The 23,100-nt window shown below is 45.7% G+C and overlaps 1 pseudogene; it reads right to left on the bottom strand.

Annotated features, from left to right (window-relative positions):
* Nucleotides 1–13,703: 13,703 nt before the first annotated feature.
* LOC105733643 (keratin, type I cytoskeletal 18-like) lies at nt 13,704–14,981 on the bottom strand (annotated as a pseudogene).
* Nucleotides 14,982–23,100: the final 8,119 nt, after the last annotated feature.

The following is a 23,100-nucleotide window of genomic DNA, read 5'->3' as shown; positions in this document are numbered from 1 at the left end:
ATTGGTCTTGAACTTCTGGGCTCAAGCAATCCTCCCACCTTGCTTCCAAAATGTTGGGATTACAGGAGTGAGCCACCATTCCTGGCCACCACATTTTCTTTATCCATTCATCTGCTGGTGGACATTTGGGTTGTTTCCATGTCTACTGCTACTGCTATGAGATTGGTGTGCAAATCTCTCCAAGATCTTTTTCTTTCTTTCTTTTTTTTTTTGAGACAGAGTCTTGCTCTGTTGCCCAGGATGGAGTGCAATTGCACGATCTTGGCTCATTGCAACCTCCACCTCCCAGGTTCAAGCAATTCTCCTGCCTCAGCCTCCTGAGTACCTGGGATTACAGGCATGTGCCACCATACCGGGCTAATTTTTGTATTTTTAGTAGAGATGGGGTTTCACCATGTTGGCCAGGGTGGTCTTGATCTCTTGACCTTGTGATCCGCCCGCCTCAGCCTCCCAAAATGCTGGGATTACAGGCATGAACCACCACGCCCAGCCAAGATCTTGTTTTCAATTCTTTAGGAGCTATACTCAGAAGTGGGACTGTGAGGTCAAATGTAGATCTGTTTTGAATTTTTTGAGAAACCCCCATGCTGTTTTCCATGGTGGCTGCATCATTTTACAATCCTGACGACAGTGTGCAAGGGCTCCAATTTCTCCACATCCTCACCAATGCTTCTTATATTCTGTTTTTTTGGTAGTGGTCATCCTAATGGGTGTGAGGTAATTGTGGTTACCTCCATTGTGGTTTTATATATATATATATAAATAAATATATATATATATATTTTTTTTAGAAAAAAGATGAGGTTTCACCATGTTGGTCAGGTTGGTCTTGAACTCCTGACCTCAGGTGATCCGCCTGCCTTGGCCTCCAAAGTGCTTGGATTACAGGCGTGAGCCACCACACCCATCCCATTGTGGTTTTAATTTGTATTTTTCTGATGATTAATGATGTTGAGTATTTTTTACCTACTTCTTGGTCATTTGTATATCTTCTTTGGAGAAATGTCTGTTCAGGTTCTGTGCTGGTATTAGAGGTGTGAGCAACGTGCCTGGCCTCTATTATACATCTATATTTTAAATAGATAATCTGGGCTCACTGCAACCTCAACTTCCCGGGTTCAGGCAATTCTCCTGTCTCAGCCTCCCAAGTAGTTGGGACTATATTTATAGGCGCATGCCACCACGCCTGGCTAATTTTTGTATTTTTAGTAGAGATGGGGTTTCGTCATGTTGGCCAGGCTGGTCTCGAACTCCTGACCTCAAGATTCATCCGTCTTGGCCTCACAAAGTGTTGGGATTACAGTGGAGTGAGCCACTGTTCCCGACTATTCTCTTTTACTTATTTATGCTCTAAACTTTATTATTTCCTTTCTTCTGCTAACTTTGAGATTAGTTTATTATTCTTTTTCCAGCTCCTTGAAGTGTAAATTTAGGTTGCTGATTTTGTTCCTCCTCCTCCTCCTTCTCCTCTTCCTCTTCATCTTCCTCTTCTTCTCCTTCTCCTTCTTTTGAGATGGAGTCTTGCTCTATTGCCCAGGCTAAACTGCAGTGGCACAATCTGGGCTCACTGCAACCTCCACCTCCCAGGTTCAAGCAATTCTCGTGCCTCAGCCTCCTGAGTAGCTGGGATTACAGACACACACCACAAAACTCAGCTAAGTTTTTTATTTTTATTTTTAGTAGAGACAAGGTTTCACCATGTTAGCCCGTCTGGTCTCGAACTCCTGACCTCAGGTGGTCTGCCCACTTCAGCCTCCCAGAGTGCTGGGATTACAAGCGTGAGCCACCGCACCCAGCCATCTTTCTTTTATTTAAATGTAGCGTTTACCACTATAAACTTCCCTCTTTATACTACTTTTGCTGCATCTCATAAGTGTTGGTATGTTTTTGTTTTTATTTTCTCAAGATATTTTATAATTTCCCTTGTGATTTCTTCTTTGACCCACTGGTTGCTCAAGAGTGTGTTGTGCAATTTCCACATATTTGTGATTTTTCCAGTTTTCCTACTGCTATTGATTTTTAGTTTGATTTCATTGTGATCATAAAAAATACATGGCATGATTTCAATCTTCTTAAATCTGGGATTACAGGTGTGAGCCACACCTTAATCTGTTAAGGCTTACTGTGTGACCTAACATGTGCTCTCTCCTGAAAAATATTCTGTGTCAGATTAGGAAGAATGTGTATTTGGATGCTATCAGGTGGAGTAGTCTATATATACTCTTAGGGACAATTGGTCTATAATGTTGTTTAGGTTCTCTGTTTCCTTATTAATTTCCTATCTGGTTGTTCTGTCATACATACATACATATACATACATACGTGTGTTTATGTGTGTGTGTGTGTGTGTATATATATATATTTTTTTTTGAGACAGAGCTTTGCTTTTGTTGCCCAGGCTGGAGTGCAATGGCACCATCTTGGCTCACCCACAACCTCTACTTCCTGGGTCCAAGAAATTCTCTTGTCTCAGCCTCCTGAGTAGCTGGGATTACAGGCATGCGCCACCATGCCCAGCTAATATTTGCATATTTTTAGTAGCGATTGGGTTTCTCCATGTTGGTCAGGCTGGTCTCAAACTCCCAACCTCATGTAATCTGCCTGGTTTGGCTTCCCGAAGTGCTGGGATTACAGACGTGAGCCACCGTGCCTGGCCTCTATCATACATATATATTTTAAATAAATGTTGGAGGCCGGGTGCAGTGGCTTACACGTGTAATCTCAGCACTTTGGGAAGCCGAGGAAGGCGGTTCACCTGAGGTAGGGAGTTTGAGACCAGACTGGCCAACATGGTTAAACCCTGTCTCTACTAAAAATATACAAATATTACCTGGTTATGGTGGCATGTGCCTACAATTACAGCTACTCAGGAGGCTGAGACACGAGAATTGCTTGAACCTGGGAGGTAGAGATTGTGGTGAGCCGAGATCGCACCACTGCACTCCAGCCTGGGCAACAGAGTGAGACTCTGTCTCAATAAATAAATAAATAAGGCCAAGTGCGGTGGCTTATGCTTGTAATCACAGCACTTTGGGAGGCCAAGGTGGGCAGATTGCCTGAGCTCAGGAGTTTGAGACCAGCCTGGGCAATGTGGTGAAACCCTGTCTCTTAAAAAAATAAAATAAAGGCCGGGTGCAGTGGCTCACGCCTTTAATCCCAGCACTTTGGGAGGCCGAGGCGGGTGGATCACGAGGTCAAGAGATCAAGACCATTCTGGTCAACATGGTGAAACCCCGTCTCTACTAAAAATACAAAAATTAGCTGGGCATGGTGGTGCACGCCTGTAGTCCCAGCTACTCGGGAGGCTGAGGCAGGATAATTGCTTGAACCCAGGAGGCGGAGGTTGCAGTGAGCCGAGATCGAGCCATTGTACACCAGCCTAGGTAACAAGAGCAAAACTCTGTCTCAAAATAAATAAATAAATAAATAAATAAAATTAAAAAATAAATAAATAAATGAATGGATGGTGGAAGGTATCAAATCATTGTAATATTTAGATTTAATTGAACATACATTTAGGACAGAATCTTAGTAATTTTATTTTAAAATGTTGCAATATGTAAAACATTTCAGAAATTACACACTTGGCAATGATTTAAACATGATGAAAAAAATCTTAGCTGTCAACCTGAAAAATGTGCAAACCAGTACATAGTTTAAGATATTTCTTTAGGGCTCAAGAAGAAAACAATTCTTTTAGGGCGCACAGAAACAAACCTTGTGAAGACAGACTACTGCTTTAGGGAACAGCAGGGTCACAGCAATGCAGATTAGGTGCTACCTGGGAAAGTTTCCTAGAGGAGGCATGAGCTGAGCTGGAATAGAAGGCAGGAGAGAGGCAGGCCTGGAGGGGGAGAGAAGGAAAAAGGCAAAGAGCCTTCTGGAAGACAGAGCAAGGATGATGGTGCCAAGGCCTTGGGGTGGTGAAGGAGGTGGATCCTTGAAGCCCAGAGGATGGGGGATCTCCTGAAACATCCTGGAGGCAATTCAGGATAGAGCTACCCTTTCTGCCTCCTCCCTCATTTTCCAGTCCTCAGTACTGTGCCTGCCTGCTCCCTCTCACCCCAGTCAGCATTCCCATCTTTCCTTCTGAAAGAGAAGGGGCCAGACAGGATCGCCCACGCCTGTAATCCCAGCACTTTGGGAGACCAAGGCAGGCAGATTGCTTGAGATCAGGAGTTCAAGATCAATCTGGCCAATATGGTGAAACCCTGTCTCTACTAAAAACACAAAAAAATTAAGCCGGGCGCGGTGGCTTATGCCTGTAATCCCAGCACTTTGGGAGGCCAAGGAGGGCAGATCACGAGGTTAACAGATCGAGACCATCCTGGTCAACATGGTGAAACCCCATCTTATTAAAAAAAAAAAAATTAGCTGGATGTGGTGGCTCATGCCTGTAGTCCTAGCTACTCAGGAGGTTAAGACAGGGGGAATCGCTTGAACCTGGGAGGTGGAGGCTGCAGTGAGCCGAGATTGCACCACTGCACTCCAGCCTGGGCAACAGAGCTAGACTCTGTCTCTAAATAAATAAATAGATGGAGATGGAAACTGAGGAGAGAGGGCAATGTTATCTCTGTATCAGAGACAAGACAGAGACTCTTTTAGGAGGGGTGAGGGAGCAGCTGCAGGCTGGATGGGCTAGCCCCAGCCCTGTCCCAGGACCACTTCTGCCTCCTTGAGAGAAGATGGGCTTTGCTCCCCTCACTGCCCCTGGTACTTGGATGGATTCCACCACACCAAGACTGTAGAACAGCTGGCAGGAAATGAGTATGTGTGTGATTCTAATTAGAAGCCCGTTGCTAGGGGGTTTAAGGGCTCTGGGGAGGAAGCTGAGCTTCAGAGGTGGTCAGAGGACTGTAACAGCAGGCAGGGCTTTGGCTTCAGAGGCTGGAGCCAGAGATGTCCCAAAGGAGAAAAAGCAGCCACTGGAGGGTCAGTGGGCTCAGCCTGTGGTATCCCTCGGGACTGCTGGGGCAAAAGAACGGCATGCCTGCCTCACCCAGGAGCTGTGAACCAGATGCTTCCCTGAGCAGATCAGGAGAGAGAAGGGCCAGAAGCACGTCTCTGTGGGACTTCACAGTGGGGCTCAGAAGGCCCTTTCTCTGTCTGGGGTCCAGTGCTGGCCTGGCCCAGTGCTTAACCCTCTTGGGACTGAAGTGGTGGGTGCCCCATAAGTTGTGCCTGTCAAACCCATTTGTAGCACAGCTGTCATTGTTTTTTTATTTTTGAGACAGGGTCCTACTCTGTTGCCCAGGCTGTAGTAGGGGTGCGATTATGGCTCACTGCAGCCTCAACTTCCCCAGCTCAAGCAATCCTCCCACCTCAGCCTCCTGAATGTCTGGGACTACAGGTGCAGGGTTACCATGCCCGGCTAAACTTCAAAAGTTTTCTGTAGAGATAATGTCTCTTTATGTTGGCTAGGCTGGTTTTGAACTCCTGGGCTCAAGTGATCTTCTCACCTTGGCATCCCAAAGTGCTGGGATTATAGGTGTGAGCTACCACGCCTGGCCTCAGACCTATCATTCTTTAGGGTGAGAGCCTGGCTCATTTTGCCACATAGGGTAAGAAACCTAAAACTATCTGTGTCAACTTTTGTTTTTTCTGTAAATTTGGTTTTAGTTTACATTTAGATTCCTAGTAAAGTCCCTTTTGAAAAACTAAACAATACTTTCTTTGCCCAGTGTTAAAAGTGTTGTTTTTGGCTTGGTATGGTGGTCATACTTGTACTTGTGAGCTCCTAGCACTTTGAGAGGCTGAGGAGAAAGGATTGTTTGAGTCCAGGAGTTCCAGACCAGCCTGAAAAACATAGACTACACACATACACACACACACATTTTCTTTCTTTTTTTTTTTGGAGATGGAGTTTCGCTCTTGTTACCCAGGCTGGAGTGCAACGGCACAATCTCGGCTCACCGCAACTTCCGCCTCCTGGGTTCAGGCAATTCTCCTGCCTCAGCCTCCTGAGTAGATGGGACTACAGGCACGCGCCACCATGCCCAGCTAATTTTTTGTATTTTTAGTAGAGACGGGGTTTCACCATGTTGACCAGGATGGTCTCGATCTCTTGACCTCGTGATCCACCCACCTCGACCTCCCAAAGTGCTGGGATTACAGGCATGAGCCACCGCGCCCAGCCCCTCTTTTTTTTTTCTCGAGATGGAGTCTGGTTCTGTCACCCAGGCTGGAGTACAGTGACATGATCTCGGCTCACTGCAACCTCTGCCTTCCAAGTTCAAGCGTTTCTCCTGCCTCAATCTCCTGAATAGCTGGGATTACAGGCATGTGCTACTACGCCTGGCTAATTTCTGTATTTTTAGTAGAGCGGGGGTTTCACCATGTTGGTCAGGCTGGTCTCGAAGTTCTGACCTCATGATCTGCCTGCCTTAGCCTCCTAAAGTGCTGGGATTATAGGTGTGAACCACCTCACCTGGCCTCTTTTCTCTTTTTTTTAGAGACAAAGTCTTACTCTGTCACCCAGGCTGGAGTGCAGTGGCATGATCCTAGCTCACCACAGCCTCAGACTCCTGGGCTCAAGTGATCCTCCCGCTTCAGCCTCTCAAAGTGCTGGGATTACAGGTGTGAGCCACTGCATCTGGCAAAGTTTTTTTTTTTTTTTTGAGATAGAGTCTCGCTTTGTTGCCCAGGCTGGAATGTAGTGGTGTGATCTCCGCTCACTGCAATGTCTGCTGCCCAGATTCAAGCAATTCTCCTGCCTCGGCCTCCCAAGTAGCTGGGATTACAGGGATGCACCACCATGCCTGGCTAATTTTCTTGTATTTTTAGTGAGACGGGGTTTCACCATATTGGCCAGGTTGGTCTCAAACTCCTGACCTTGTGATTCACCTGCCTCAGCCTCCCAAAGTGCTGGGATTACTGGTGTGATCCACTGCGTCCGGTCTGGCAAAAGGTTTTTTTTTTTTTTAAACGGAGTTTTGCTCTTGTTTCCCAGGCTGGAGTGCAATGGCACGATCTTGGCTCACTGCAACCTCCGCCTCCCAGGTTCAAGTGATTCTCCTGCCTCTTCCTCCCTGGTAGCTGGGATTACAGGTGTCCGCCACCACCGCCAGCTAATTTTCCGTATTTTTAGTAGAGAGGGGTTTCACTATGATGGCCAGGCTGGTCTCGAACTCCTGACCTCAGGCGATTCACCTGCCTCAGCCTCCCAAAGTACTGGGATAGACGAGAGCCACCGTGCCTGGCTCGGCAAAAGTTTTAATGAGCACTTTCACATCCAGGGTTCATCTGGTCCTCCTGACAACCGCAGTGAGATAAGAATCATGATCTACATTTTACACATGAAGATATCAAGGTTCAGACAAGGGATGTGACTCAGCCAAGGACTCACTGCTGGTGACCAGGAGACTTGTAACTCACACCCCATCTTTTACTAACTCTGCGTGGATGCCCAAAGGGGAGAGGTTCTTGTCAGGTCTTGGCCCCAATGATTATGGAGGACTAAGAGTGCCCCCAAGAGGCGCTGTATAGTGGCTGCTGCTTCTGCAGACTCGTGTACTCACTCAATAAGAATAAAGGATCTGGTACATGCCAGACACAGTAGATACTTTAGCAAAAAGAGTAAAAACGGCATGCCTCCTGATTTTATGGGGCTTACAGTTTAGAGGAAAAGTCAGCAGATAGTCACATGGTCACACAAACAAGTGGATAATTACAAACGAAGACAACTTCTTTTTTTCTGAGACAGAGTCTCACTCTGTAGCCCAGGCTGGAGTGCAGTGGTGTGATCTTGGCTCACTGTAACCTCTGTCTCCTGGATTTAAGCGATTCCCCTGCCTCAGCCTCCTGAGTAGCTGGGACTACAGGTATGTCACCACCGCACCTGGCTAATTTTTAATTTTAATTTTTTTTTTTTGTAAAGACAGGGTTTTGCCATGTTACCCAGGCTGGTCTTGAACTCCTGGGCTCAAGTGATCTGCCCATCTTAGCCTCCCAAAGTGCTGGGACTACAGGCATGAGTACCACTCCCAGCCTCAAGCACTGTTCTGTTTCTGACCTCACAGAGCTCGTAGTCCACTCAGGTGGAGACACATGGTCAGTAAGCTCTCTCTGTGTGTGTGTGTGTGTGTGCGCGCGTGTGCGCGTGCACATGCGCGTATATGTGTGTGTGTGTGTGTGTATATATATATATAGATAGATAGATAGATAGATAGAGTTTTTGTTTTTTGAAATGGAGTTTCACTGTGTTGCCCAGGCTGGAGTGCAGTGGCACGACCTTGGCTTACCACAACCTCCATCTCCTGGGTTCAAGTGATTTAAAAATTAGCTGGGTATGGTGGCAGACACCTGTAATCCCAGCTACTCTGGAGGCTGAGGCAGGGGAATCACTTGAACACATGAGGTGGAGGTTACAGTGAGCCGAGATCGTGCCACTGCACTCCAGCCCGAGTGACAGAGCAAGACTCTGTCTTGGAAAAAAAAGTTATGAAAGTAGACGATAATAAATGTTATTTATCAAAAAAGTACAATTTAAATTATTTTACTTGTAGTTAGCCAAAGGGAAAATGAACAAAATCTTGAACTTCAGGTTTTTTTTTTTTGAGATGGAGTCTCGTTCTGTCACTCAGGCTGGAGTGCGGTGGTCTGATCTCAGCTCACTGCAACCTCTACCTCCTGAGTTCAAGCAATTCTCCTGCTTCAGCCTCCTGAGTAGCTGGGACTGTAGGTGTCCACCACCATGCCTAGAAAATTTTTAAAAATGTTTTTATTAGAGATGGGGTTTCACCATGTTGGCCAGGCTAGTCTCAAACTCCTGAGCTCAGGTGATCTGCTCACCTTGACCTCCCAAAGTGCTGGGATTACAGGCATGAACCCCCATGCCTTGTCTCACTACACATTTTTATTTTAGACAGTGACTTATGAAATCTTCTGGGGGATGAGGAAAATAATACATTTACACTTCCATTTCCCGTACCCCAGTCTAGCACTATCTGATAGTTACATATACAGTATTTATTTTCTGTTTTGTAACCATGGTTTCCATGTAAGTTTAGCCTCAGTTCTCTGAATGCAATGCTCACAGACAGACCGTTTAGCTTGGCTTCTTAATTCCTGCATCCTTAATGTGATTTATTATTTGGTTGGTTGGATTTCAAAGGGCCCTTGTTTTATGTATTCCCTGAGTTCTTTCAGCTTGAGACTTTTGCTGCTTGGCAGGGAATACAATTCTTGAGTCACTCTTTCTCTCTGAGCCCTGTAACTATCGCTCTACTGTTTGCTGACTTTGTGTGTTTCATGGGAAAATCTCAGGGGAACTGGACTTTCCTCCCTGATATGCAGCTTGCTTTCTGTTCATGGATGCTCTTCCTTTTTAAAAATTCTTTTTCTTTTCCTACTGTTCTAATGATGAAGTATTTCAAATGTACAGAAAAGTACAGAAAATAACATAATATTTAATCATCAGCTTTGTTGACTTTGAATATTTTTCTGTATTTGTGTTAGATCGCTTTAAATAAATAACTAAAACTTACAGATCTAGTTAAAGGCCTCTGTGTACACTTCCATATTGTACTCCCCCTTTCCACAGCTGTAGTCACTATCCTGAATTGTGTATTTATGATCCCTTTGATTGAAAAAGTTTTTGTTCACATGTGTACACATCTCTAAACAATATATTATTATTATTATTATTGAGATGGAGTCTTGCTCTATTGCCCAGGCTGGAGTGCAGTGGCACAATCTCAGCTCACTGCAACCTCCGCCTCCCAGGTTCAAGTGATTCTCCTGCCTCAGCCTCAGGAGTAGCTGGGATTACAGGTGCCTGCCACCACACTCAGCTAATTTTTAAACAATATATTATTTATTATTGCACGTTTTTGCACTTTATATAAATGATATCATAACATATAAATGCTTCTGCAACTTTCTTATTTAAAATAAGCCATTTATTTTAAGATTCATATTGATGGAGTTCATTCATTTTCACTACTCTATCATATTTCATTGTATGAAAATACCTTATTTATCTATACTCCTATTGGTGAACATTGGGCTGTTTTCAGTTTTTTTGGGTGGTTTGTTTAAAAACTATTTTATTATCTATTAATTTAAAATTTTTATTGCATTACAGTCAGAAAACATAATCTGTATAATAATGCAACCTTTTTTTTTTTTTTTTAAGAGACAATGTCTTATTCTGTTGCCCAGGCTGGATTGCAATGGCACAATCATAACTCACTGCAACCTAGAACTCTTTATTTTTTATTTTTAATTTTTTTTTAAAGATGGGGTTTCACCATATTGATCAGGCTGGTTTTGAACTCCCGACCTCAGGTGATCTGCCCTCCTTGGCCTCCAAAGTTCTTGGATTACAGGCGTGAGCCACCATGCCTGGCCTGCAGCCTAGAACTCTTGGGCTAAAGCCATCCTCCTGACTCAGCTTCTCGAAATGCTGGGATTATAGGTGTGAGCCAACACATCTGACCTTAATTTGATAATAGTGAATCTTTGAAATTTTCAAGAGTTTCTTTGTAGTATCAAACATATTCAATATTACCTGATCCATACATGCTAGAAAAGGTTATGTTAATATGTGAAATTCTATATACACCAATAGCTTGAATTTTGTTGTTGTTGTTGAGATAGAGTCTTATGGTTGCCCAGGCTGGAGTGCAGTGGTGCAATCTTGGCTCACTGCAACCTCTGCCTCCTGGGTTCAAGCCATCCTTCTGCCTCAGCCTCCCTAGTAGCTGGGACTACAGGTGCATGCCACATGCCGACTAATTTTTGGTAGAGATGGGGTTTTGTGATGTTGGCCAGGGTGGTCTCAAACTACTGTCCTCAGGTGATCCACCCACTTTGGCCTCCCAAGGTCCAGAACATACATGCATGAGCCACCATGCTCGGCCCAAAAGCTTGAATTTACCAATGCTATTACACAGCTATTTTATACCTCTACTTATTTTTGTCTCCTTGATCAACCAGTTTCAGGGAAGGGTATATAAAAATCTCTAACCGTAAGTCATCTATTTCTTCCAGAAAACATTTTTTCTTTTTAATTTAATTTAATTTAAAAAAAAATAGAGATGAGGTCTTGCTTGGCGCAGTGGCTCACGCCTGTAATCCAAGCACTTTGGGAGGCCGAGGCAAGTGGATCACGAGGTCAGGAGTTTGAGACCAGCCTGGCCAAAATGGTTAAAATTTGTCTCTCCTAAAAATACAAAAATTAGGGAGGTGTGGTGGCACGTGCCTATAATCCCAGCTACTCAGGAGGCTGAGGCAGGATAATTCCTTGACCCTGGGAGGCGGAGGTTGCAGTGAGCCAAGATTACACCACTGCATTCTAGCCTGGGCGACAGAGTGAAACTCAGTCTCAAAAAAAAAAAAAAAAAGGGTCAGGAGTTCAAGATGAGTTCTCACTATTCTGCCCAGGTTGGTCTTGGAATTCCTGGGCTCAAACAATTCTTCCCATCTAGGCCTCTCTAAATGCTGGGATTATAGGCATGAGTCACCACACCCAGCCTTAGGAATTTTATCAGTTGTTTTATGTATTTTGAGGCTATGTGAGTAGGTGCTTTTATGTTCCTAGTGTTTGTATATTCTTCTTTTTTTTTTTTTTTGAGACAGAGTCGTTTCGCTCTGTCGCCGGGTGCCAGGTTGGAGTGCAGTGGTGTGATCTTGGCTCACTGGAACCTCTGCCTCCTGGGTTCAAGCATTCTCCTGCCTCAGCCTCCAGAGTAGCTGGGACTACAGGCGCACGCCACTACGCACAGCTAATTTTTTTGTATTTTTAGTAGAGACAGGGCTTCACCATGTTGGCCAGGATGGTCTCGATCTGTTGACCTCGTGATCCGCCCGCCTCAGCCTCCCAAAGTGCTGGGATTACAGGTGTGAGCCACTGCGACTGGCCTGTATATTCTTGTATTATGTCCTTCATTATCCTTTATATTTTTCCTCTTGTATCGTCATTTGTAAAATATTAAAATTACTTCCCTGATATTTCCTTTGGTTCATATTTGCTTCATGTATTTTCTTTCTTTCTTTCTTTCTTTTTTCATTTTTTTCTTTTTCTTTTTTTTTTTTTAATCATTGAGGTCTGTATCATTATATATATATGTATATATATATATATATATTTTTTTTTTTTTTCAAAGATGGGGTTTCACCATGTTGGTCAGGGTGGTCTCCAACTCCTGACTTCAGGTGATCCACCCGCCTTGGCCTCCCAAATTGCTGGGATTACAGGGGTGAACCACTGTGCCTGGCCTAGTATTTTCTTTTTTTTCAGATGGAGTTTCACTCTTGTTGCCCAGGCTGGAGTGCAATGGTGCGATCTCAGCTCACCACAACCTTTGCCTCCTGGGTTCAAGTGCTTCTCCTACCTCAGCCTCCCTAGTAGCTAGGATTACAGGCATGCACCACCACGCCCAGCTAATTTTTTTGTATTTTTTTTAGTAGAGACAGGGTTTCTCCGTGTTGGCCAGGCTGATCTTGAACTCCTGATCTCAGGTGGTCTACCTGCCTCAGCCTCCCAAAGTGCTGAGACTACAGGCATGAGCTACCAGTTTTAATTTTTAATCTCTTAGTGTGACTACTTACATTAATGCATTTTCTAATGTTAAAATCATCCCTGCAATCATGGCATAAACCCAATTTAGTCATAATTTTTCTTAAGTATTATACTTCATTCCATTTGCTAGCAGTTTATTTAGGATTTTGCATCTATAATCATAACTGAGATTGGCTCTCAATTTTTCTTTCTCATATGATACATTTCTGGTGTTGGTATATAGGGTGATCTACTTGCTACACGGGTTTGGCTGTATGTAAATGATACAAAAATAGTGGCGACGTGAATGAGAGAGAAGTTTTTTTCTCTGTCCTGTATTGTCTGGAGGTTGGTGGTCCAGGGCTGGTTTGGTGCTTCCGCTCAACCACTCCTAGTTTGTATGGTCCAAATAGCTCATTAACTTTTATATATGTATTTATTTGAGAGAAAGTCTCACTCTGTTGCCCAAGCTGGAGTGCAGTGGGGTGATCTTGGCTCACTGCAACCTCCGCCCTCTGGGTTCAAACGATTCTCCTGCCTCAGCCTCTTGAGTAGCTGGAATTACAGGTGTATGCCAGCACGCCTGGCTAATTTTTATATTTTTAGTAGAGACTGGGTTTCACTATGTTGGCCAGGTTGCTCTGAAACTCCTGACCTCATGATCTGCCTGCCTCGGCCTCCCAAAGTGCTGGGGTTACAGGCATAAGGCACTGTGCCTGGCCAGCTCATATACTTTCTAAGTGGCAGGGTGAAGAAATAGCATGTCTCTGACTTTTGAGCATGAATCAAAAGTTGCATACAACATTTCTACTTCTCTTGGCCAGAACTTAGTCATATGGCTACACCCAGCTGCAAGGAAGGCTGGGAAGTGTGGCCTTTATTTGAACTTAAAAGCAAAGGTTCTTCTGCTGTGAAAGATAAGGGGAGAATAGGTAATAGGATAATTAGCAGTCTCTGCCATAAGGGTTATTTTATACCTGCCACATAAAGTTATTTGGGCAGTATTTCCTTTTTCTATTTTCTGGAAATTTTAGTTTGTATGAGATTCTTTTTTTAAAACTGATTATTGGGTAAACTCGTCTATGAAAACCATCAATTTTATCTTTGTTAGGTAGATTTTACTACTAATCAACTTTTTTTTTTGACCTCTGAACTTTTTATTGGTCTCCTCCTCCCCAAAGAGTCCCCCGCTTCTGCTGGCCTAATGTCTCAGAACTTTGGTGTCCTTGGTATCAGACACCACTTTGCCATCCACTATCCAGCAGGTGGTGGTCTTTTGGACGGTTTGCATGCAGTTGCTGCTGTCCAGGGCATCACCAAGACTGAAGTCCTCGCCATCTTCCAGCAGGCGGCGGTAGGTGGCGATCTCAGCCTCCAGCTTGACCTTGATGTTCAGCAGGGCCTCGTACTCCTGGGCCTGGCGCTGTCCCTCTGCCTGGGTCTGTGCCAGCTCTGACTCCAAGTGCAGCAGGATCCCGTTGAGCTGCTCCATCTGCAGAGCACAGCGGGCCTCCACCTCCCTCAGGCTGTTCTCCAAGCTGATCTTCGTATTTCTCATGGAGTCTAGGTCAGTCTCCAAGGACTGGACCATGTGTCTCAGCTCTGTGAGTGTCGTCTCAGCAGCTTCAACCTCGGCAGACTGTGTGGTGACCACTGTGGTGCTGTCCTCAATCTGCTGAGACCAGTACTTGTCCAGCTCCTCTCAGTTCTTCCGAGCCAGCTTGTCATATTGAGCCTGGATGTCTGCCATGATCTTGGCGAGGTCCTGAGATTTGGGGGCATCTACCTCCATGGTCAACCCAGAGCTGGCAATCTGGGCTTGTAGGCCTTTTACTTCCTTTCATGGTTCTTCTTCATGAAGAGCAGCTCCTCCTTGACAGCCTCAATCTCTGTCTCCAGCTGCAGCCCAGTGACATTGGTGTCATCGAGGACCTTGTGAAGCCCATGGATGTGGCTCTCCACAGACTGGCGCATGGCCAGCTCTGTCTCATACTTGACTCTAAAGTCATCAACAGCAAGACAGGCATTGTGGATCTGCAAAACGATGCAGGCGTTGTCCACAGTATTTGCAAAGATCTGAGCCCTCAGGTCGTCCATGGTCTTGAAGTAATGGCTCCAGTCTCTGACCTGGGGTCCCTTCTTCTCCAGGTTCTGCTGGATTTTGCTCTCCAGCTTTCTGTTCTCGGTCTCCAGGCTCCTCACTCTGTCCAGGTAGGAGGCCAGGTTGCATGGTCTCCTTCTTGTTCTGGATGCCTCCCGTTCCTGCCAGACCTCTGGCCATCCCCGAGGCCAGGCCCCCGGCCCCCATGCCGATCCGGAAGCTGGTGGAGCGGGACACCGAGATGCGGGAACCAGAGCCCCCGGCGTCTGCATAGACACTGGTCACGCTGCTGACCGGCTGGGCACCGTAGCTGGGCACCTGGACGGAGCCCACGGACCGGTAGTTTGTGGAGAAGGTGGAGCCGGTGGTGAAGCTCATGCTGCCAGGGGAGGAGAGCGAGAGGATGGGACTCAGGTTTTGCCGACGATCTAATCAATTTCTTTAATGATTATAGGTCTTCAGATGTTCTCTTTCTTAGTCAATGTTGGTCAGTTTTACTTATATAATTTACATATATATAATTTTTTTCCCCTGCAAAGCTGCATATTTTATCTAATTAAAAAAATGTCAACCTCAGCTTTAGCTGGGGGAATCCTTGTCCATCTGGTTTAAGAGTGTGAGTCTTCGAAGCAATTTAGCTTTTGCTTTTCCCAAGCGCCCCAAGGCTAAAACCAGTTTAGCATTACTTTTTATGTGGATTTCTTGGCTTGGGTTTTCTGAACCATGCCAGCCATGTAAACTAAAATCTCAAATCTGCATGAAGACAGGCCCAAGGTTAAAATTTCTCTAAGAAAACTTTCTCCATCCAGAGCCCAGGCAAAGACATCCAAGCTTCGTCAAAATCTCATTTTGCTCATGAGAACTTTTTCTTTCAGTTCATTCTTTTACCAAGGAAGTAGTCCATGGGGGATCCTTGCTTCATGTAACGTGGCTTTCAGATTCCCAGATATTTGCAGATATAAGGACCCATCTCTTCATGATTGGTCCTTAAAAACTGAAACCCCTTGTTTTCTGAGATTAGAAACCATCCCTTCCCAAGAGCAGCTGTAGCATTCACTCATGCTTAATTGATTTTTAGTTTCACCTTTGCTTTGGGCCTAGAAGGGCTTTCTTTACTTTAATGTGAACTTAGCTATGAAATAAAAAAAGTATCATTGTCTTTTTTTTTTTTTTTGGAGACGGGGTCTCACTATGTTGCCCAGGCTGGAGTGCAGTGGCTATTCATAGGTGCGATCCCACTACTGATCAGCACGGGAGTTCTGACCTGCTCCATTTCCGACCTGGGCTGGTTTATCCCTCCTTAGGTAACCTGGTGGTCCCCTGCTCCCGGCAGGTCACCATATTGATGCTGAACTTAGTGTGGACACCTGACTGGCATAGCACACTATAGCTCAGAACTCCTGGGCTCAAGTGATCCTCCCACTTCAGCCTCTCGAGAGTAGCTGGCACACACCACCACGCCCGGCTCACTGTCATGTCTTAACCAGATAGATTCTATCACAGAAGCTCCTGTTGAAAATGTAAACAAACAAACAAACAAAAAAAACACATAGAAATGGAAGTCTAGCTATTTTTCCTTAACACAGTAACTTCATCAGAATATGTCTTGGCTTTGATAAGTCTGGATCATTTTCTTTATTCTTCTTTTTCTTTTTGGTGAGGGGGCAGTTTTGCTCTTGCTGCCCAGTCTGGAGTGCAATGGCATGATCTTGGCTCACTGCAACCTCCGCCTCCCGGGTTCAAGTGATTCTCCTGCCTCAGCCTCTCTAGTAGCTGGGATTACAGGTGCCCACCACCACACTCAGCTAATTTTTTGTATTTTTAGTAGGGACAGGGTTTCACTATGTTGGCCAGGTTGGTTTCGAAGTCATCACCTCTGGTGATCCACCCGCCTCAGCCTCCCAAAGTGCTGGGATTACAGGCGTGAGCCACCATGCCGGGCTTGGATCATTTTCTTTCTTTCTTTTTTTTTAAAGATGGGGTTTCACCATGATGGTCAGGCTGGTGTTGAACTCCTGACCTCAGGTGATCCACCCATCTCAGACTCCCAAAGTGCTAGGATTACAGGCGCCCGGCGAATCATTTTCTTTTCTTAGATCTTGATTACAGTGGCTCACACCTGTAATCCCAGCACTTTGGGAGGCCCAGGTGGGTGGAGCACTTGAGCCTGGACTTCAAAAACAGCCTGGGCAACAAGGTGAAACCCTGTCTCTACAAAAAAAATACAAAAATTAGCCAGCTGTGGTAGCACATACCTGTAGTCCCAGCTACTTGTGACGGTGAGGTGAGAGGATCACCTGCGCTCAGGAAGGTCAAGACTGCAGCGAACCATGATTGTGCCACTGTATTTCAGCCTGGGCAACAGAGTGAGACCATATCAAAAAAGTGAAAAAATAAAAAAATGGTGTGTTCATTAGATCTGGAGTCAAGTATTTATCTAATTTAATTTATGTTTTAAAGTATTTATTTTATTCATTATTTTATGCTTTGTTCTCTTCATCAGAAATACCAATTATGAATCATTTAGATTTTTCTGTTTTCCACATTTCTCTTTTTTTTTTTTTGAGATGGAGCTTCACTCTTATTTCCCGGGCTGGAGTGCAACGGCACAATCTCTGCTCACTGCAACCTCCGCCTCCCAGGTTTAAGCAATTCTTCTGCCTCAGCCTCCCGAGTAGCTGGGATTACAGGCTTTCACCACCATGCCCAGCTAATTTTGTATTTTTAGTAGAGACAGGGTTTCTCTATGTTGGTCAGGCTGGTCTCAAACTCTCCACCTCAGGTGATCTGGCCACCTTGACCTCCAAAAGTACTGTGATTACAGGCATGAACCACTGAGCCCAGCCTCATTCTTTCTATAATAGTATTTTCATTGTTGTGTTCTTCCATTACATTTTTATGATTTTCAGAAATGTATCCATTACAGTCTTGATTTTTTTCCATTGCATTTATTCTATTTTAAAATATGGCCTTCTGGCTGGGTGCGATGGCTCACGCCTGTAATCCCAGCACTCTGGGAGGCTGAGGCAGGTGGATCACGAAGTCAAGAGATCAAGACCATTCTGGCCAACATGGAGAAACCCTGTCTCTACTAAAAATACAAAAATTAGCTGGGCATGGTGGCACATACCTGTAATCCCAGCTACTAGGGAGGCTGAGGCAGGAGGATCGCTTGAATCTGGGAGGTGGAGGTTACAGTGAGCCAAGATCGTGCCACTGCATTCCAGCCTGGCATCAGAATGAGACTCCGTCTTAAAAATTTTTTTTTGAATAAAATACGACCCTCTTGGCTGGGTGCGGTGGCTCATGCCTGTAACCCTAGCACTTTGGGAAACTGAGGCAGGTGGATCACCTGAGGTCAGGAATTCGAGACCAGCCTGGCCAACATGGTACAACCCCAATTCTACTAAAAATACAAAAATTAGGCAGGCGTGGTAATGTGTGCCTGTAATCCCAGCTATATGGGAGGCTGAGGCAGAAGAATTGCTTGAACCGGGGAGGTGGAGGTTGCAGTGAGCCGAGATCATGCCACTGCATTCCAGCCTGGGTGACAGAGCGAGACTCTTGTCTCAAAAAAAAAAAAAAAAAAAGGCCTTCTCAGTTTTAGAAGCCAGGAAATAGCAAAAAGAAAAAAGACATGGCCTTCAACTTTGAAATGTTTTACTTTTCCCCTTCTATTTATTTTTTAAAATCTGCTAATTTTTCCTTCTTCACTTTCTTTTGCTATATAATCTTTTCTCTGAAACTTTGTATCTCATTTTAAAAATTGTTTTGAAGGCTGGGTGTGGTGACTCATGCCTATAATCGCAGTACTTTTGGAGGCTGAGGAGGGAGGATTACTCAAGGCTAGGAGTTTATTTAAAAAATTATTTTTTAAAGAAGAGGTCATGCTATATGAGTTTTTTCCCCTTTATATTATGGAGAAGTATTCGTCAGAATTCTTCCCAAGTTTATTTGGGTATATTGATGATTATACCTCATTTTTTGCTGCTTATGTTTCTTTTCTTCATTTATCTCTCTCTTATTTTTTTATTTTTATTTTTTTGAGATGGAGTCTCACTCTGTTGCCCAGGCTGGAGTGCAGTGGTGTGATCTTGGCTCACTGCAACCTCTGCCTCCCGGGTTCAAGCTATTCTTCTGCCTCAGCCTCCCAAGTGGCTGGGACTATAGATGTGTGCCACCATGCCTGGCTAATTTTTGTGTTTTTAGTAGAGACGGGGTTTGAGTATGTTGGCCGGGCTGGTCTTAAACTCCTGACCTTGTGATACGCCCCCCTCAGCCTCCCAAAGTGCTGGGATTACAGGCCTGAGGCACCGTGCCTGGCTTTCTCTCTCTTATTTTTTCGAAGATAGGGTTTTGCTCTGTGGCCCAGGCTGGAGTGCAGTGGTGCGATCATGGCTCCCTGCATCCTTGACCTCCTGGGCTCCAGCCATCCACCCGCCTTGGCCTCCCACTGCACTCGCCCCATTTATCTCATTTTAAAAAGAGCATTTAAAAGGAAAGTTCCAGCCAGGTGCGGTGGCCCACTCCTGTAATCCTAGCACTTTGGGAGGCTGAGGCGGGTGGATCGCAAGGTCAGGAGATCGAGACCGTCTGGCTAACCGGTGAAACCCAGTCTCTACTAAAAAAATACAAAAAATTAGCTGAGTGTGGTGGTGGGTGCCTGTAATCCCCTCAGGAAGCTGAGGCAAGAGAATCGCTTGAACCTGAAAGGCGGAGGTTGCAGTGAGCCGAGATCATGCCACTGCACCACAGCCTGGATGACAGAGCAAGACTCCATCTCAAAGAAAAAAAAAAAAACAATAAATGAATAAATAAATACAAAATAAAAAGAAAGTTCCCAAGTTAATTTCTTTCTGATTATTATTTACTTTGAATGGGGCTAGTTATCTATTGAAGGGTGGCGTGGAGTGGAGGTGTAGTGGGCCTTCGTGGCACCTGGCGGTGGGGGGTGGGGAACACATCTCTTCATTTTTGGTTTTTGGCAGATAGGGTTGCTTCAAAGCAAAACTTTTCTTTTCTTTTTTTTTTTCCCAGTAAGCTTCCCCAGGCTGAATCACAACAGAGCTTGGTGGAATGTGGTCTGTCACTCTCTGTCTCCTCTCCTGCTTCATCCCAGCTCACCTCTGGTGGTGTCCCTGATGAGGCAATAGGAATGTCACACCCACATGCTTTCTTCTTAAGCTCCCCTTCCTGCTGCCCTGGGGTGTCAGAATCAATCCATCAGCCTCTTCTCAACCTCAGACAGGTAGGCTCCTTTCACCGGGCGCTCCACCAAGGGCTTGGGTGGCATGTTCTGCTCTCATTGAATGTCCTTGCTTAGCTCCGTTCAGAAATACATTCAGCAGATGCCTTTTGTGATTTGTAGCCTGGGGTTGTATCAGTTTCAGTAAACATGGCTTTTCCCCCTTTCTCTATCTTGTTCTGTGTGATTATTCCTAGTGATGTCCCAAAGGTGAAGAAAGAATACCTCTAATGTGCCATCCTTCGTTGAGCGTTGAGCGTTCCCTAGAGCATCTTTAAAATCAGATAATGTCATTCCGTCATTTGAATGGAATGACATTCCACTGGCCTCTTGTTGGAGTTAGAGAAAAACCCTAAGTTTCTTACATAGACTACAAGGCTCTGCATGATTTGACCTCTGCTCACCTCTCCAATTCCACCCTGTGCCATTCTCTCTCTCTTTCACCCATGCTCCATCCACACTGGCCTTCTTTTGCTTCCTTATACCAAACTCTTTACCATCCCTGGGCTCTGGTCCCTGTGTGGGCAACTCCTCATCCTTCAGTCTCAGATGAAAGCTCTCCTCTTTAGCAAGCCCATTTCCTGACTGTACCCAGGCGCGTGCCTGGCATCCCTATGGTGCTCCATCATCACACCTATTTGTATTCATAGCACTTACTACTACTTGTAATTATATATTCTTCCCCTTTCTTCCCCCAGTTGATTATATAATTCCCTGCTCCACCAGGGCAGGGAATATGTCTGTTTTATTCACCTATCTCTCTGCAGGGTCTATCTAGTCTGTCAGTGCTTAATAATTGTCAAGTACATGAACAGAGGATGAATTAGAGAGTTTTATCCTCGAGAGCCATGCTGAAGAGTTTAAATGATGTGGTGATCTGTGGAGAGACCTAAAAGGTTTTTGAGCAAGTGAGTGACAGAACAAAGAGCTATAATCACAATGGATGAAGAAGGGAGAGACTGCGGTCCAAGGAGAGGCTAGCCAGGAGGTTGCTGTCTCAGGACAGGCTGGCATGAGGCAGTAGCTACAGGGACAGAGAGAACGGGTTGGCCAGGTGAGCTTTCAAGGAAAACCCAGCAGCACCTGGTGTGTGCTCAGTGGCTGCTTGGCTGGGTCTGGGTTTCTGTAGAGCAAGGCAGAGATGATACCCACATTGGGGCTTGATGATGGTATGGAGTTGGGGTATGGGGAAGCAGTGAGCTCACTGGTAGAGCCTGGGGCTGGAAGGGCGGAGGCTGGTGGAGTGCAGATTCAAACCCTTTTTAGGAGCTGTCTAAACTGAAGGGTGTGTCCAGGTGTGGTGGTGAGTGCCTGTAGTCTTAGCTATTGCTGGTGGGGGGAGGACTGGGGGGAGCTGGGGCGGGAGGATCTCTTGAGCCCAGGAATTTGAGACCAGCCTGCGCAACATAGCAAAAACCATCTCTATTAAAATAAATAAATAGGCCAAGTGTGGTGGCTTATGCCTGTAATCCCAGCACTTTGGGAGGCCGAGGTGGGCGGATCACCTGAGGTCGGGAGTTCGAGACCAGCCTGACCAACATGGAGAAACCCCATCTCTATTTATAAAATAAATAAATAAGTAAAGAAATAATCTGAGGGGTGGTGATGGTGTAAGGAAGAAGAAAGAGAAAGGAGACAGAGGGAAGCAAGCAAGAGAGAAAAGCTTAGAGGACCAATGTTAGCTCCACCAGCTTGGGTAGAGGGAGGAAGAGGACCTGGGGAAGGGGCTGCAGAAGAAACTCTGGGTGAAGGAGTGGCAGAGCCACAGTGATTGAGATGTTGTACTCTGCAGCCAGGCCAATCCAGTTCAAGTCCCAGCTCTACACTTAACCCCTTGTGCTTCTGTTTCCTGGACTCTTAATCACAGACATTGCCTACATTATAGAGTGGTTGGGAAGAGTAAATTAGATAATAAATGTACAGTACTTAGTGTAATGCCTACACAGTATAAGCACTCAGTAAATTATAGTTTCTTCCTGCCTACTTGCCTGTCTGGCTTCTCTTTTTTTTTTTTTTTCTTTCTTTCTTTTTTTTTTTTTTTGAGATAGGGTTTCCCTCTGTCACCCAGGCTGGAGTGCAGTGGTGTAATCTCGGCTTACTGCAACCTCTGCTTCCTGAGCTCAACTGATCCTCCATTTCAGCCTCCTGAGTAGCTGGAACCACAGGTGCACACTACCACATCTGGCTAATTTTTGTTTTCTTTATGGAGATGGGGTTTTGCTTTGTTGCCCAGGATTGTATTGAGAACTGGGCCCAGTTCTCTCTGCGGGGCAGAAGCAGGCTCCAGTCTGGGGATTGCAGGGTGCCCCGTGACACTGGTGGCAGAACTGGCTGGCAGGGCCATAGTACCCAGGGGTACAGGGCCGAAGGCAGTTTGGGGGCTGCAGACCAGAAAGGCAAGCACATACCCCACTCTTGGGATCACAGGAGCTGTTGCCGCAGATGCAGGGCTTGTCACACTGTGGCCCCCACATTCCTGGGGCACACTCTATGGGATAAGGAGGCAGGAAGGGGGTCACCAGGGGTCTAGCCCATCCCCGGCCTCCAGTTAGCCCCTGCCTCTGTCTCCCAGCCCCTACACCCCACTGTGTCTTCCACATCTCCAGAAAAGGCAGCTGGCAGCAAGGGGCTCTCAAAGATAATTGCCCTGGAGTCCTAAGCTCCTGTGCCCTGGTAGGGAGGATGTGCCCGAGGGTCCTGTGGCCCCAAAGGCACAAGAGGCCACTCCTTGGGGTCAGTAGCCACTCACCACTGGAACAGTCGTCGTCCCGCCAGGGTGAAATCAGACTACTCCTGGGCCCCTGATCTGCCCTGGGGGCCCACAGTGCACTCACTGCCGGGGGACCCTGGAGCACCTCCCCGGCAGGCTTGCTTCTTCTCACACAGCGCCCCCTCCTGTTAGTAACTAGGAGGATGTGCATGACCTCGGTGAGTGATATCTGGGCAGGAGCAAGGGCAGGAGCCAGTTTGCAGCGGATCCAAGTGAGAACAGGAGGTGAGGAAATGGTGATGGACACAGGCTAGTCAGTTCTGTCATGAAGTTTCATCAGAAAGGAAAAACAAATGTAGCTCCTGGTCCTGTCAGTAGGACTTTAATTTTTTTCAAGGTAGGAATGTGTTATCTAGAGGTGCTCAACCTTTAGAATCCTTTAGAATCAGCTGGAGAACTTGTTAAAATAGAGGTCTGTGGGCCCCATCCCAAATGTTCTGACTCTGTGTGTTTGAGCTGAGGTTGGGGCCTGAGGATCTGCA

Source organism: Aotus nancymaae, unplaced genomic scaffold (assembly GCF_030222135.1).
Source record: "Aotus nancymaae isolate 86718 unplaced genomic scaffold, 86718_ANA_hifiasm-v0.15.2.pri h1tg000108l, whole genome shotgun sequence".
Classification (NCBI taxonomy): Eukaryota; Metazoa; Chordata; class Mammalia; order Primates; family Aotidae; genus Aotus; species Aotus nancymaae.
Note: the sequence above shows the minus strand (reverse complement) of the source record. Positions and strands in the feature narration are given on the sequence as shown.